Genomic DNA, 16559 nt, shown 5'->3' on the forward strand with positions numbered 1-16559 from the left:
AACTGGATGTTCTAAGTACCGAATCCAAGATTAACTCATTCAATCTTCACCACATGACCCAAGAGGTGGGTGCTCTTAACACAGCCCCTCACACAAATGGGGCATCGCCGGTGGTAGAAACGGCGAGTGCACTCAGCTGCTAACCAAAAGGTTGGAGGTTCGAGTCCACTGAGGCACCTCAGAAGAGAGGCCTTGCAACCAACTTCTGAAAAAATCAGCTATTGAAAACCTTCTGGAGCAGAGTTGTCCTCTGACACACACGGGGTCACTGGAATCTAATCACAGCAACTGGTTTGTTTTCTGTTGTTGTTGTTTATATAGATAGGGAAACCGAGGCTCTGAGAGGTTAAGTCAGCTGGCCAAAGGCACCCAGCAGGAAGTGGCAGACCTGAGACTGGACCACACAATCAACAATACTTATTTTTATAATCATGTGGAACTGAACCTCAAGGCTCTTTTGGGAAGTTAGGGCCACTTTGGGGCCTACCCACTGCACCTGGCCTCAGTTTACCCCCTGTCCTCGGGTTACCAGAAGCCTCAGTTCCTCCCCCAACCCCAAGACCATCTGCTTCTCTCCATGAAACTTGAGGCGTCTCTGCCAGCAGCCACCCGGCGCCTCCTGGCCCAGAAGCCACCCCAGCACCTGCTGGCTGGGCTGCCCAGGACCAGGCTGCCAGAGCCGGAGCCGGGCCAGGTGGGGAGCCACAAGGCTGGCGTGTGCACGCAACAGTATGCAGGGTATCATTTGAACACACATGCACCTGCACATGCGTGCTTGTGGGGCAGGTGTACATACACAGAGGCACCCTGGCTTCCAGCCTGCAGCCATGGGGAAACAGGCCACGAGGGAGGTATGTCCATGCCTGTGGGGTGGGAGGAACAGACAGGAAGTAATAGCCCCATCCAGGAGGGCTCACGCTGCAGCGGGGCTTCTACTCCTGACCCCGGAACCATCACCCAGCCCTTTGTACATGGTCCCATTGTACAGATGAGGAAACTGAGGCTCAGAGATGAAATTTTTCTTAAGGCCACACTACTTCACCTCCTTCTCCTGGGAACTCTATCCTCACACCGCCCCCAGGACCCTGAGTCCGCCCAGCTCCCCTCCCACCTCTCTAGGCCTCTCCTCAGCTTCTCCCTTTCTCTGTTGTCCCGTGGATTGCAGGGTGTTGAGCAGCATCCCTGGCCTCCACCCACTCGGTGCCAGTAGCACCCCCGTCCCCAGTCATAAAAACCAAAAATGTCCCCAGACATCACCAAGTGTTCCCTGGGGGTAAATCACCCTGGAGAGAGAACCACTGCTCTGAAACCTCCTATGGCTCCCCTGTGCCCTCAAAATTAAGTCTGAGCTTCTCCCCTCCCTTCTGTCTCCACTTCTGTTCCCTCCGCACACGCTGTTCCCTCTGCACATGCTGTTCCCTCTGCACATGCTGTTCCCTGCACATGCTGTTCCCTCTGCACATGTGCCCTCTGCACGTGTTCCCTCCACACACGCTGTGCCCTCTGCACGTGTTCCCTCCGCACACGCTGTTCCCTCTGCAATGCTATTCCCTGCCCATGATATTCCCTGGGTCCTCAGTTCTCTTCCTTCTTCCATGGGTGGCCTCATCCACTCTTGGGGCTTTGAACACAATCCACGCCCTGACAATGTCCACAGTCCTGTCTCTAGCCCAGGCCTCCCCCGGTTCCAGACGTCCAGCAGCCCCTCAATGTCCACACACAAGGACTCACACTCAGTGCAGTCACACTGTGCCTGTCCTTCCTCCCCAGTACCAAGCCGTCTTGATTACTATAACTTTGTCATTGGCTTGCATCTTCCATAGAACCTTCCTCCCACCTTGTTCTTCTTTAAGCCAGTTTGTCTGGGCAACTCTTGGCCCTCGGAACTTTGGTATAAATTTTCGGATCAGCTTGTAAATTCCAAAGCAAACAGCACGTAAAACAGAAACCAGTCAGAGTCTTCATTGGAATTGTGCTGAATCTATAGGTCGAACTGGGGAGAACCGACGGCTCATTGCCCCCTCTCTCCTCAACCTGCTCCTCCTACATCCTCCCAGTCTCCGCTGATGGCAGCTCTGTCCTCCCTGGTGCTCAGGCTTGACCTGGGAGACCCGCCCCCCGTCACCCTCACATCCAATCCCTGCAAGTCCTGTCATCTCTGCCTCCACCCTGCCCAGCCCCATCATCACCCACCTGGACCAGTGCTGTCCCCTCAAGTATCCCCTCCACCAGGTCCTTCTTCACCCCCACCCCACCCTCGCTCCCACCCTTGCCCCCACAGTCTGTTCCCCCTGCAGCAGACAGAGGGCGCCTGTGAGCACCTGAGTCAGGGCCCCTCCCTCCTCTGGTCACAGCCCTCCAAGGCTCCCACCTCCCTCCAAATCCACCGGCAGCCCATAGGGTCCTGCATGACCTGCCCCGCCTTCTCCCTGCCCTCCCCTCCTCCTCCTTCCCCGTTGCTTGCTCCGCTCCAGCCACAGAAGTCTCCTCACTGTTCCTGCAATTCACAGGCACAGCCCTGCCTCAGGGCCTTTGAACAGGCTGTTCCCTCTGCCTGGAATGCTCTTCTCTCCAGACCTCCCCATGGGCGGCTCCTCCTCAGCCTCCAAGTCTTGGCTCAAATGTCACCTCCTCCAAGAAGGCCTCCTGACTGCACTTGCATAGTCAATTTCCATTTCCTCCCTGCCCTCCCCTCCTCCTCTCTCACTCTCCTCCACTCCCTTCAGGTCTCTGCTGAAAAGCCACTTCCTCAGAGAGGCCCTCCTTGACTCACCCCAGACACCAGCAGCCCGCACCCATGCTCACCCTCTCAGAGTTCCTGCACTGCTTTAGGCCCTTTGCTACTCCGTGGGGTCTACAGACCAGCAGCACCAGCATCACCTGGGAGTTGTCAAAAATACAGACTCCTGGGCCCCACCTAGACCTGCATTTTTAGCAAGATCTCGAAGGGACTGAGTGCACGCCCGAGAAGCACGGCTTAGTGCACCAACCCATTGATGCTGAGTTGATTCCGACTTACGGCGCCCCATATATTACAGAGTAGAACTGCTCTATAGTGTTCTCTTGGCTGTCATCTTTATGGAAGCAGACTGCCAGGTCCTTCTTCTGCAGCACCACTGGGTGCGTTCAAACCGCCAACCTTTAGGTTAGTGGTTGGACACAAACCACTGAACCACCCGGAGACCTCCCTTAATGCACCAATGCCCCAAAATAAAATAACTGCCCAGGTAATGGGTGCCTGTCTATCTCATTGGACTGTGTGCCCTAGGAGGACAGGCCTGAGTGTGTCATGGCCACCAATATGTCCACACGGTCTGACGTATGGTCAGCACTCAATAATTGCTTGTTGCGTGTGAATGAATTCAGTGTCAGCAGCTGGATTTGAAGCCAGCTCTGACCTCCCAACCCGAGCTTTCTCCACCACCCCTGCAACATGTACGGGTCCATACACGTGGGTCTCCCCCACGCGTGTCTGGGCACGTAATGGCATCTAGGTGTCTACAGGTCTTCACCCACACAACCATAGCACATGGGTGTACTCCAGTGTGTCCACCCCCACCAGGAAGCTGCTGCTTGCAGCTCCCCTCCACCCTCAATTAATTCTGAACACTGGGGGGGCCAACATCCATGTCTGTCCTCAGGGAAACTGAGGCCCACAATGAGGGCTGAACAAATAATGCTGCAAGCGGAAAGGCCTCGGTGCTTGGGCTCTGGAATCACGTGACCCAGGTTCAAATCTGAAAGTCCCTGGGTGGCACGAATAATTCAGCACTCGACTACTGGCCAAAAGGTTGGTGGTTCGAACTCACTCAGAAGCGCCTGGGAAGAAAGGCCTGACGATCTGCTTCCGACAGGTCACAGTCTTGAAAACCCTGCAGAGCAGTTTTTACTCTGACACACGTGGGTCACCATGAGCCAGAATGGACTCAGTGGCTACTAACAACAGGCTCAAACCCCTCTTATCAGCCAGGCGACTTGGACAGAGATTTCCACCTCTCTGGGCCTCAGTTTCCCCATCCATCAACTGTCAGTAGTTATTAACCCATTTTGTAGCATTGCTATGAGAATGAAAGGACCTAACCCAGATCTGTGCTGTCCGACAGATACAACGTGCACCACAGAAGGGGATCTTTATTATCTAGTAGCAGGGAGCAAGGTGGGATTCACCTTAGTGATACGTTTTATTTAATCCAATAGATTCCAGGCTTGTGAGGACAGCAGAGGACCGGGCAGTGTTTCCTTCTGTTGTACACTGGGTCACTATGAGTCAGAACCGACTTGACGGCGCTTAACAACAACGACGATAGATCCAGAATATTATTTCAACAGGTAATCAATACAACAGTTAGTAATAGTTCTTATTTTTGGACTAATCGTTGAGATCCAGTGTACAGCAACCTCATTTCAATCTGGTGTTGGGGGTCGGGCCACACACTCTCCTGGAACAAGGCTGAAGCCAGGGAAGATTCCTGCACTCTCTCAGCCTTAGTAGGGAAGTCTGACTTTCAATCTACCTTAAATCCCTCTTGCTTCCAGGGACCACCAGAAGCTAAAGGCCTGGAGGTTGGCGTTCCCAGCCTGGGCTTTGAGATGTCCTTGAAGAGCAATGACTACCCCCCTCTGTCTCCTCCTCTCTGCTCCATGCCTCTCAAGCTACTCCTTTACTGTGCATCCCAAGTTCAGCTCAGAACTTGCCACTCCCCTGCTCAAAGGCCTACCACGGCTCCCTAGCACCCTGCAGAAGAAAGAGCCAAATTTCATACCTTGACGTTCAAAGGCACCTTCCATCCCTGTAGCTGACTTTAACCTTTCTCTTGGCCTCAATTCCCGCCAGGCATGCCCAGAATTCACCAATCCCATCTCCAGGCCTTTGCGCAGGCTGTTACCTCTGCCAGTGAGGCCTTCTTGGGCCAGGCTGGGAATACCCAGGGCAGAGGTGGGACAAAGACCCCAGCCTCCAGGCCTTTAGCTTCTGGCAGCCTCTAAAAGCAAGAGAGACTTAAGGTAGATTGAAAGTAGAACTTCCCTACTAAGGCGGACATAGTCATCTCACTCTCTTCTCAGCCAACTCCTGCTTACCAGTCAGAGCTATGTACTTATATCCCCTCCTCTAAGAAGCTTTCCCTGACTGCCCTGGCTGTGCCTCAATTTCCCTGGGCTCCTCCAGCCATAGCCCTTCCTCCCCAAGCTTGGAGCAATTGTGTCAAGCTCTGACTCCCCATATTCCAAACTTGAAGCTATTCATGCACTTATTCATAAGCAATTATTGAGTACCTGTGGTGTGCCAGACACCATTCCAGGCACTGGGGACTTAGCAATGGCCAAGACCATCACAAAGCCCTGCCCTTGTGGGGCCCCCAGTCCAGTGAGGAGACAGAAGTATACACGATTCCAAACAACAGAACATGATAACTTCTGACAATGAATAGCACAATGACAAAAATGTGCAGACTGATAGAAGAATAATGAGAGAGGGGCTACTTTAGCTGGTGGTCCGGGAGGCCTTTCTGGAGGAGGAGACATTCAAGCTGAGGCCTAAAGGTTGAGAAGGAAGCAACCAGGAGACCTGGGGAAGGGCAAAGGCCTAGGGGCTGGAACCATTAAAGGAACAGCAAGAAGGTCACAGGAGGTGAGGCGCTGCCACACCATAGAGAGGACCCCTGGGGTTTGTTTCTCTTTCAAACAAGACACTTAGCCTTGATTTTCTCATCTGTAAGACAAAGCACTAGAACAGAGCCTAGTTCGCATTTGTTCCCTGAATGTTAAATGACCTTGCTGGGTGTCCTTGGGCCAGCAGTTTGACCTCTCTGTATCTTTGCTGGGCTGGGGACTCAGTGAGCCCAGGCCAAGCTCAGAGCCTCTGTTTCTCTATCTGCCATGGCAAGGAGGGGCAGGACGCCCATCTCCAGTTCCATAGAAGGTGCTTCTGTTGGCCCGTCCATGCCGGCTGCCCCAGGATCCCAGCTCCAGGGCTCAGTGTCCCTGGGGGGATCGAGTAACCCAGCCCGACAGCCGGGCCCCTGCGCCGTCCAGGTCTAGTTACCGGCTCTGCTTACAGCTGCCTCCTCCAGCTGCCTGCCGCCCCCATCACGGCCTAGCTGGGCTCCAGGGCTGTCTAGGAACTTGGCAGCCAGGCCAGTGGGTATCCCTGGGGCCTGGACCGTGTGGAGGGGAGCTGAGGGGTGAGGCCCCTTTACCTCCCTACGCCTGCTCGATGCCAGTTAACTCATCCCTCCCCAGGCTGCCAGGCGGCCAGTAAGCTACTCCTCATTCTCAACTCCGTTTTCTGATCCCCTTCCCTGAGCCTCAGTTTCCCCACCGGTGAACTGAGCATGGTCAGTGTGGGTCATCACGAGGGGTAAATGATCTGTGCATAGCAGGCGCTTAATAAACTGTATTCTTGGCTGTGCAGCCTTGGGCTAGTTGTTTTCCCTCTCTGGGCCTGCTTCTTTCTCTGTAAAATGAGTTTGAGAATTTTGGCTCTACAGGGGCAGGAGGTTATGCCCAGCACAGTAGGGGCTCGACAAATACCACCTGAATAAACGTCCCACAAACAGCCTATACTTACAAAATAACTGTAAGAATTCATCCCACACCTTTTTAGCACTTACTGTGCAGCAGATACGGCTAGGGGCTAGGGGTTCAGTCTTGATGGGATCATGCAAGTCAAGGGCTTGGCACAGAGCAGTGCACACAGTAAGCGCTCAGCTAATGCTGCGTGGGCTTCCCATAGAGCCAGATACACAGTAAGCACTCAATTAATGCTGAGCATCTCTTTTGAAGAGGGTGATGCTCAGAGTACCTGAGCTGCCTCTCAAATCCACCTCGCAGCAGCCCAGGAGAGCAGGGATTTAAAAGACCTACTGATGTGCACCAGGTGCTTTGCCATACTCTTCATGTGAACGAACGCGCGTCAAGCCCACACCAACCCGAGGCAGCAGAAACCAGAACCATCATCCCCATTTCACAGAGAGACACTGAAGCTCAGAGAGGTTCAGCCACTTGGTTAAGGTCACATGGCACGCCCAAGTGCAGCTGGAACCGAACCCAGGCCACGTGGCTATACTGCCTCTCCCTAACCTTCACTGAGCACTCAGGATGGGCCGGCCTTCTGCTTCCAAGGCGCCTCAGCCTTCATGAACATTTTGCAGATGGGCAAACAGAAACCTAGAGTGAGACTTCCCTGTCCCTGGGCCACTCAGCGAGTAAACCATGAGGAAAACCAGAAGGTGCAGGCAGGACCTCGAGTGGGGGACCTGGACAGGTCGCCGGGGCTTCCAGCCCAGGCAGGGAGGGGGGCTCCCTGGGTAATTAATTTTAATCACTGTTTGGAAATTGGGCCGCCAGGAGGCAAATCGCAAGCAGCAACTTGTAATTAGGAATGGGGAGGGGGGGTGGCTTTCTCAACGTTGCCACCGAGTGGAGACCATTCAGAGGAAATTAAAGTGTCATTTATACCCAGCGGGTAATTACGGGGCCTGGGAGGGGTCTGCCAGAGGAGGCTGGGGGCTCTTAGGGGATCTGGGCTGGAGCTGGGGCTGGGGCTGGGGGGCTGAGCACCCACAATTCTCAAGTGGGGGCCTAGGCAGGTCTAGTGGCCGAGGGGAGATGGGCCCTGCCCTCCACCCAATTTGGAAGAAATACAGGGGAGCTGGGCCCTTTTCTTGGGGCCCAGTTTTGAGCGACAAAGAAGAGAAGGTCCTGCCCTCAGGGTCCTTCATCTGGGGGCAGAAGATGGGGACCCTACCCACCAACTTCGGGTTTTGGGAGCCCTCCCTTTTCTCTTGCTGAGTTCCTACCCAGAATTCCTCAGTCACTGTCCCTCCTCAAAGCTCGGTCTGAGAGGGCACCGGAATCCCCAAGTTGGGCAGGGCCAGAGAGGGAGGTCTGGAGGTGGGGTCTGCTGAGAGATGTTGGGCTGGAGGCATGCAGGTCTGTGCCAAGTGCTGCTGGGAACAGAAGACCTGACAAATGAACTTGAAGAAGACAAAGGGGGGAAATAGGTCCCAGGGGAAGGCCCTGGGGTCAGAGCGGACCACAAGTCTTAGTGAGTCAGGGCTCAGGAATGGCAGAGATACAGGCAGAGTGACGTCGGTGCTGGGGGATGGGGCGTGAGAACTGTGCAACACTGGAGAAAAATGACGAGGGGCGGGGGCCTCCCAGCCAAGCCACAGGGCCCAAGCCAGGGTCCTGCCCTGGAGGCTGGATGACCTCGAAAGGTTTGCAACCATTCTCTGCACCTCATTTCTCCCCAGGACCTGGGGCTCAGAGCTTCAAAGGGGAATAACAGGGAATAATTATGGAGTACCTACTTTTTTTTTTTTTACCTACTGTGTACAGGAAACCCTGGTGGTATAGTGGTTAAGTGCTATGGCTGCTAACCAAGAGGATGGCAGTTCAAATCCACCAGGCACTCCTTGGAAACTATGTGGCAGTCGGAATCAACTCGATGGAAATGGATTTGTTTGTTTTGTTTGTAGTGTGTACCAGGAGCCCTGGGGGCAAAGTGGTTAAAGAGCCTGGCTGCTAACCAAAAGGCTGGCAGTTCAAATCCACCAGCTGCTCCTTGGAAACCCCATGGTGGGGCAGTTCTCCTCCATCCTATAGGGTCACTATGAGTCGGAATCGACTCAGTGGCAATGGGTTGGGTTTGGTTTACTGTGTACCAAGCCCTGTGCTACAGATCTTACGAAGAACCTCATTTAACCAGGTGGGGTAGTTGAGAGGGGTTCTCACCATTTTACAGGTGAGCAAATTGAGGCTCAGAGTGAGCGAATCATGTGTCCAAGGTTGTAAAGCCAAAAAATGGCCAAGCTGGGATTTGAACCCAAGCCAGATGAATCCAGACACCAGCTTCTTAACCACCCAGCATGACCCCCATTCCCAAAGGGCCTTCGGCCCCTCCCCATATCCATCCATTTGAAAGTCTGACGGCTCTACCTACAAAATCTCTCCCAAGCCCATCCACTTCCTCCCTTTTCCCTGGCCTCTGTCTGGCTGGCCTGGCATTGACCACCTGGGTGGGTTCTGTGACCTCCACCTGGTTCCCAGGTCCTAATCTCACCCCACAGTCTGTCCTCCTCGCTGCAGCCAGAGGGCGCCCGTGAGCACCTGAGTCAGGGCCCATCCTTCCTCTGCTCACTGCCCTCCAGGGCAACCACCCCGCCTCGGATAAAAGCCCAAGTCCTCCCTAGAGCCCACCGGGCCCTGCACGACCTGCCCCGTTCCCTCCCTGCCCTCCCCTCCTTTCTCTTCCTCTCTCGCTACACTCCAGCGAACAAAACCTCCTTGCTGCTCCTCCAACTCACCAGGCACAGACCTGCCTCAGGGCCTTTGCACGGGCTATTCCCTTTGCCCGGAACTCTGCTCCTCGGGATTTCTGCATGGCTAGCTCCTTCCTCCTCATCTTCTGGGTCTCCACTCAAATGTCACCTCCTCGGAGACGCAGTCCCTGACACCCTCAGGTAAAACAGCCCCACCCTTCTCAGCCACATACCCCAGTTTTCCTGCCTTCTGGGCACCTACCGTACCTGATTTACCTGGTCTGTTTCCCTAGTTACTGTCAGCATCCCTGACCAGTTGTGAGCTCAGGGAGGGCGGGGCCTGGTCCGCCTTGGTCATTGCTGGTCCCCAGCACCTGGCACATAGTGGGTGCTCATTAAATATTTGTCAGCTCACTGAATGAGAGCGTAGCCCTCACAGCTCCAAATGAGATCAGGGCCAGAGGCCCCAAGTTTCTGCTTTACAAAGTCAGTCCCTGTCCCGGAGTAAGGAAAGCAGCGGAACTTGACCTGGCATAGGAGTCCCTGGGAGGAACAAACGGTTAAGCACTCGACTACCAGCCAAAAGGCTGGCAGTTCAAATCCACCCAGAGGCACCTCAGAAGACAGGCCTGGAGATCTGCTTCCGAGAGGTTACAGCCCTGAAAACCCTATGGAGCACAGTTCTACTGTGCACGCGTGGGGTCACCATGAGTCAGAATCAACTGGTCAGCCACGAACAACAACAGGCCTGGCATAGTGCCTGCATCCTCCTGTTTAAATGGTCAACCTTAGAAGCAAGGCTGGCGAGATTGCGTCTTACATACTCTGGACATGTTGTCAGGAGGGATCAGTCCCTGAAGAAGGACATCATGCTTGGCAGAGTACAGGGTCAGTGGAAAAGAGGAAGACCCTCAACGAGGTGGATTGACACAGTGACTGCAATAATGAGGTCAAGCATAACAATGATTGTGAGGATGGCGCAGGACCGGGCAGTGTCTCATTCTGTTGTGCACAGGGTCGCTATGAGTCGGAACCGACTCGACGGCACCTAACAACAACAACAACAAGGGAAAGAGAAGAGTGTTCCTATTTTCCAGATGGGGAATCTGAGGCTCAGGGAGGGGGTGTGAGTGAGTGAAGAGTGGAAGTGAGCTGAGCCTGACCCCATTGCTATGGCAGCCTCCAACCCATCGAAGTTCAATCAGGGCTGGATTACCCAAAAGGCAAGGTAAGCACAGTGCTTACCTTGCTTACCAGATTCCCTGTAGTGAACAATTTCACATTTTTTCACCACATCAAAGACGTTCCCAGGTATGGCTGGCTTTTGTCTCTCTCCTAACCTCACGACGCCTTCCTATAGAATCAAAGCCTCTTTTCAAGTTATCATCCCTGACAGGGGCGGATGACCCAGTCAGCAAGAAGGTAAGTGTGGGCTTCCTTGTGCTTACTTACTAATCTGTAGTGAACAATTTCACGTTTTTCACCACTTCTTTGGTGTGAAATTGTTCACTACAGATTAGTAAGTAAGCACAAGGAAGCCTATGCTTACCCTGCTGACTGCATAATCCGCACCCGCGTTGAGTCGATTCTGACTCATGGCGACGCTGTGTGTGCAGAGTAGAATCGTACTGCACAGGGTTTCCTTGGCTGTCATCTTTATGGCGGCAAATTGCCAGGCCTTTCTTACTCGGCACTACTGGGTGGGTTCCAACCACTAACCTTTAGGTTAGTAGTTGAGTGCAAACTGTGCCACCCAGAGAGTACTAAGGGCAATAATTCTGAGTGACTGTCTCAACTGCCCAGGGGGCTCTGACACCTCGCCCCCCAGGGAAGGGATGGGGCCAGGACACACACAGGGAAGGAGGTTCGTTGGCCACTGTCTGAATATATGTCCTGCGCTAGCTGCAATACCTGTCCTCAGCACATCTTCGCTGATCCACTGGGCAGAGTCCAGCTCTCCCCAGCCCCAGTTGCTCCTTCTGCCCCAGCCCTGACCCTCACAGCTGAGAGGCCCAGTGTCTCTGGCTCTGTTGCCCCTCCCCCTGCCTCGAGGTCTGAACAGGCACTAGCACTAAAGACTCCCTCTCTGGGACCCAGCACGGGGCTGGCCATTAGTTGACTGACTCTCTCCGACTGCTCTGCACCAGGCCTCCCCCGGCCCCTCTGAGATCCCACAATACTCCTCTAGGCTTCAGCACTTGGGAAGTTCTCTCCTAGGTCTGCCCTTGGAAGGCAGGCTTAGCCTGGCCAAGGTGCATCCTGGGAAAGGTAGTCTGATTAGACTGGTCTCCTCCCAGCAGGCCCTGGGGACAGCCACCCTCAGACTCTGGGGCCAGCTGAGGGGGCTGGTGGGGGACCCCGTGTCTCTGCCCAAAGAGATATAAACAGATTCCTGGCCTGCCAAGTCACTTCCTGAACTTGTTCTGATGTCTGTCACTTTATCTCAAAATCCCCAGAGAAGAGATGGTAGATGTTTCTGGTAACAAAAGAGAATTGTGTGCCAGTCTGACACCGTTTGCAGTGGTGCGGGGTGGCTAGGGTAGGGGCCTGTCTCCTGAGCCATATACCCCCCTACCTTGGCTTCCTGGGTGACTCAGCTGGAGCCTGTGTCCTGGGCTGCCTCAGTTTCCCTGATCATTGCTAAATGAGGGCAGGCAGGGGAGGATACACATCCACAGTGGCCAAGAAGAAGCCACCTCAAAACTCACTGCTGTCGAGTCAATTCCAACTCATAGAGGCCCTAAAGGACAGGACAGAACTGTTCCATAAGGTTCCCAAGGAGCGGCTGGTGGATTCGAACTGCCAACTGTTTTGGTTAGCAGCCAAATGCTAAACCACTGTACCACCAGGGCTCATCCCCAGTTGCAGCCGGGTCTTGGAAGAATCAGAGTCTGAGAACCCACAGCCCCTTAAACAGCTTCAGATTTCAGAATCACGGGACCTTAAACAATACCACAGCTCAGAAAACTCACAGTACCTAGAAGCTGAGAAGAATTCTGGAGGGTCACCTGGGCCTGGGCAATGTCAGAATTATTCTTCCAGGTTTCTGGAAAGATGGCTGTCCAAGCCCACTTGCTTGCATCCTGGCATGGTCAGCTTACTACTCCTCAGAGGAGTTCACTTGGTTTTCAGGCGCCCATCTCCTGGTAAACCAAAAAAACCAAACTTGTTGCTGTCCAGTCGATTCCGACTCATAGCAACCCTATAGGATAGAGTAGAACTGCTCCACAGGATGCCTCCTGGTAGCTACCCTTAAAAACGGCTGCTCAAGGTCTAAAGTGTTGCCCGTGTCCCTCCCTGCTCCAAAACCTCCTGTGGCTGGCTCCCCATCACCCTTGGGGTAAAGCTCAGCTCCTTGGCTTGGCATTCAAAGGCCCTGCCGAGCGCTCAGGCCTCAGTGCTCACTGCCTCCCGCCCTTTAAATAGCCCACACACACTCCATAGCGGCTATCCTAGCTGTTCCCTCCACCTGGAAGGCCAGTCCCTCTCTTCTTATCCTTCAAGCTCAGTCCCTCCTCAGGAAAACTTCCTGTTCTGCCCCAGCTCTGCCCCACTAGCCTGGGAACGTCCCCATGAGCCGGTGGCTTAAGCCTCTCTTGGCCACTAGCATTGCCTAGCAAAGGGCTGAGCTCACAGGGCAGGGCCACACCCCAGGGTTGGCTGGGGACACACTCCTTCCCAGGGTATGGGCAATGACCGGCATATCCTGCAGCCCCCAGGGACCCAGCTCACCTGTCCTGCCGGCTGATGTCAGGGTCACCTTTCCAAGGACAGCTTGATTGCTATCTTCCAGGCCCAGCCCCGGGTAACCCCAGCAACTCCGGCCACAGCCCAAATCTCCAGCACCTTTTTGGCTCGTTGGACAAAAGCAAGGACCAGGAGGGGAAAAGGCCCCTCCCAGGTCACCCAAGACCTCAGCTTGGGGACGCTTCTCACTCCAAAGCAGACAACCCTACAGGGACCCTAAGGATCTGTGGGGGCACTCAGCCCCAGCAGAAGGCAGGTGGGTTACAGACCTCTCTCTGCCTCGCCGCCCTCCATTCCAGGGACCTTCATGAGACCAACAGCTGCGCCCCTTCACTCAGTCTCAGTCTTTTCCTCTCTGCCTAATTTTTTTGGGGGGGGGAAGAGGGGCGGGGCGTTGGAAGCTCTAGGTCTAATTCCTGCACAGCCCAGAGTTAGGGGGCGGAGAATGTTCCAGGGACAAAGCTTGGCTGGGGGTGGGGCGCTTAGGTTTCAGCTGATGTGGGGGTTCCTTCCCTCCTTCATCCTGTCTAGCAGCCCCAGGGGTGGAGAGGCCTGGCCCCCCTCTTCACCCTTTCTGCCGCCTCCCCGTGCCTCTGTTTCCCCACCTGTTCTTGGGAATGAGCTGCTTGAAGGTGGACACGCTACAGTTCCTTGAGACCTGTGCCAGGCCACCACCCGCCCAATGTCCAGGGGTGTCCTGGGGTCACAGCGACCCCCAGCCAACTTCCCGGAGAGCTTAGAACCCCTCTCAGGTGGGTCCTGGGCCCTACCCACAGCCCCCAGTCTCCTCCCCACACCCTGTGTTGTTGTGAGTTGCTGCGGCGGAGTCAGTTCTGACTTGTGGAGACCCCACGTGTACAGAGTAGAACTGCTCCATAGGCTTTTCAAAGCTGTAACCTTTTGGAAGCAGATTGCCAGGCCTGTCTTAGGAGGTGCCTCTGGGTGGGCTCAAACTGCCAAGCTCTCAGGTAGGAGTTGAGCGCTTAACTGTGCATCACCCAGGGACTCTCCCATATCCTGAGCTCTCCCTAAACAGAGTTTAAAGCAATTGTCCAAAAATTCCACCCCTGGGAGAATTGTCTACAAGACATGAGAAGCAGCCAGGGGAGTCAGTGGGGACAGGGTGCCCCAAGTACTGAACATTGTTTATGGAGAGAAACTGAGGACCCCCTGAGAAGCTGAGGGATTCCAGAAAAATATGCCCAAGTGCAATTTTGCAAATGGGGCAGGAATCTCACTCAGCAGCCCCAGCCACTGGCGCCCCCCCCCCCCGCTCCTTCCTCCTTAAATTCGAACCCAGACCCACAAAGCTAAGGGCCCCTCCCCTAACTTCAAGTCCCAGTTTGCCTCCGGCCTGGGGTCAAAGGTGACAAACTTAGGCAGAGGAGGCTTAAGACCTCAACCAGAGAGGGCCGAATTAGAGGTAGGGGTCTAGGGGTCTCCCCCAGGCCTAGGACCTCTGCAGACACTTCCAGCTCCAGCATCTCCCCGTTCCTACACCAGCGCCCCCTCTGCGAGGTGCCCCAAACCCGGAGGGCACCCTGAGGCCGAGAGCAGGATAGGGTGGGGGGCACGTGACCCCCACCCCCGTGGACCAATCAGCGCCCGCGGGGGGGCCACACTCTGCGCCCCTCTTTCGCCCGGCGCACTCTAGAGGAGATGATTTCTTTGTCCCTTTGTCAGCTCTTGGGGGACCCCAAACCCCTGGGCCCCCCTGCAGCGGGGGATATGGATCGGCTGTCCCCTCCCCCCGCCACGGCCCTGTCCCAGCGGCCTGGGGCCCGGACTCGTTCTGGGCTGGGCAGGCGGCTGGAGAGGGCTCAGGGGCGCCCGAGGTGCAGCGGTTGGACCGCGGAGAGGGGCGGAGGGTCCTTCTCGCGCCGGACCACCTCGCCAGCCCGGGGTCGCCCTCATTTTAGCTTTCAGGGCCCCGCCCCCAAGACCCCCCAAGGCCTGCTCTGAACCCTCCACCTGGGCCCCAATCCAGCTCCCCAGCAGCGCAGCCGCCAGCCCCTATCATTGTGCCTCCTCCGGCTCCCCCACCGACAAAAATCTCCACCCGCTGCGGTGCCGACAGAATCCCCATTATAGCTTCCCATCCAGCCCCCAGGCCACAATCCAGGAGCCCCATCTCCGGCTGCGGAGCCAATAGACACCCCTATGATGGAGCCTCCTCTAGTGCCCCAGGCCAAAATCCAGCCCCTCTAACGCGTTGCCACCGGACCCCCATTATACTGTTCCACACAGCGACCCCCCTAAAATCCGGCCCCCTGGATTGGATTTGCGTTGCTGCCAGATCTTCCCATTCTAGTGACCCACGAGCCCCCTTCCCGGCTCCAAAGCCACCCCCCCTCCCCGTGGCGGGGCCGGGAGCCCCCTCCCCCAGCAAAGCGCCGGGACCGGCCACCCCAGCCAACAATTGGGCCCCCCAGCTGCGTGCCGACGGACGCCCTCAGGACGGTGCCTATGCCCCCCTCTCCCGCAGCCGCCCAGGGCGCTTACCTCGGAGGCGCGGGCGCCGCGAGTGCGCGGGAGGAAAGAGAGGGCGGAGGGCGCGGGCGGGGGCCGTGCGCGCACCTGTCCCGCCGGGCGGCTCAGCCGGGCATCCCGGCGCCCAGGGGCTGGGGCGCGCGCTCTTCCGCCCCGGGCCCGCGGCGCGCCGCTGGGGTGGGGGCTCAGCCCCGGTCCCCTGCGCGCGGGCGGCGGCTCCGGGGGGGGCGCTGCGCGGCGGGCCGACCGGGGGCGCGCCGCGGCCGCATCTCCTCCGCCAGCCGCGGCCGCCGCTGCGACTCGCGGCTCAGCCACCTCCGCCCCCCCCCAGCCAACCCCCCCAAAAGCCGGGCCGGAGCCACGCAAAACCCGGGCCGGAGCGACAGCGGTGGCGCGGAGCGGAAGGCGGAGCCGGGTGGGCGGCTGGAGGCGCTTGGGGAGGCGGTAGGCCCAAGGGGGGCACGCTGCTTTTTGCTCAGGCAGTGGGCCTCATTGCGCCCCCATCCATTGCCCCGAACCCTCATCCCTCATCCGTAGCATTCATCACCAATCAGACCAGGGGCAGGGGAACAGAGGTATGGGGGCCTCAGGAACCCCGTAGTTTCAGATAGGTCCTCCTTGTTCTTGTTGTTGGGTGCCGAGGAGCCCCTTCCGACTCACAGCGACCCCATGTGACGGTAGAACTGCCCCCATATGGATTCCTAGGCTGTAATCTTTATGGGAGCAGATCACCAGGTCTTTCTATGGAGCTGCTGGGTGGGTTCAAACGACCAATCCTTCAGTTAGCAGCCGAGCGCATAACCGTTGCGCCACCAGGGCTCCTTGCCCCCCCTTACAGGAGGCCATTTATGCAATCCACAAGCATTGCTTTTTAACAACCCTCATTTGCCATTTGGGGAAATTGAGGCATGGCAGAGGTGTCTTGTCTAAGGTCACCGACTTAGAAAGTGGTTGGGTCAGGATTCAAACCCAAGCGACCTGGCTCCAGAGACCATGCTCTTAACTGCCATGGAACACCGCTCCTGCCCCCTGCCTTGAGGACCCTAAGATGGAGCCTTG

General features: G+C 56.2%; 1 protein-coding gene across 4 annotated transcripts in view; it reads right to left on the reverse strand.

The window, feature by feature from the left end:
• Positions 1-16559, reverse strand: part of SEMA6B (semaphorin 6B) — an 84639-nt gene that overhangs the window by 17559 nt on the left and 50521 nt on the right. The window contains exons 1-2 of one of the 4 annotated variants that reach the window (XM_049876465.1): positions 12996-14148; positions 12241-12406 (exon numbers count right to left, since the gene is read on the reverse strand). The exons of 1 other annotated variant lie outside the window; for it this stretch is intronic. The gene's annotated coding sequence lies outside the window, so the exon portion shown is untranslated. Of the gene's footprint in view, positions 1-12240; positions 14149-15512; positions 15665-16559 lie in introns of those variants that run through there. 2 more of the 4 variants (XM_049876464.1, XM_049876466.1) reach the window with 2 other exon arrangements.

The sequence above is a fragment of the Elephas maximus genome, chromosome 3 (genome assembly GCF_024166365.1).
Source record: "Elephas maximus indicus isolate mEleMax1 chromosome 3, mEleMax1 primary haplotype, whole genome shotgun sequence".
In the NCBI taxonomy this organism is placed as follows: domain Eukaryota; kingdom Metazoa; phylum Chordata; class Mammalia; order Proboscidea; family Elephantidae; genus Elephas; species Elephas maximus.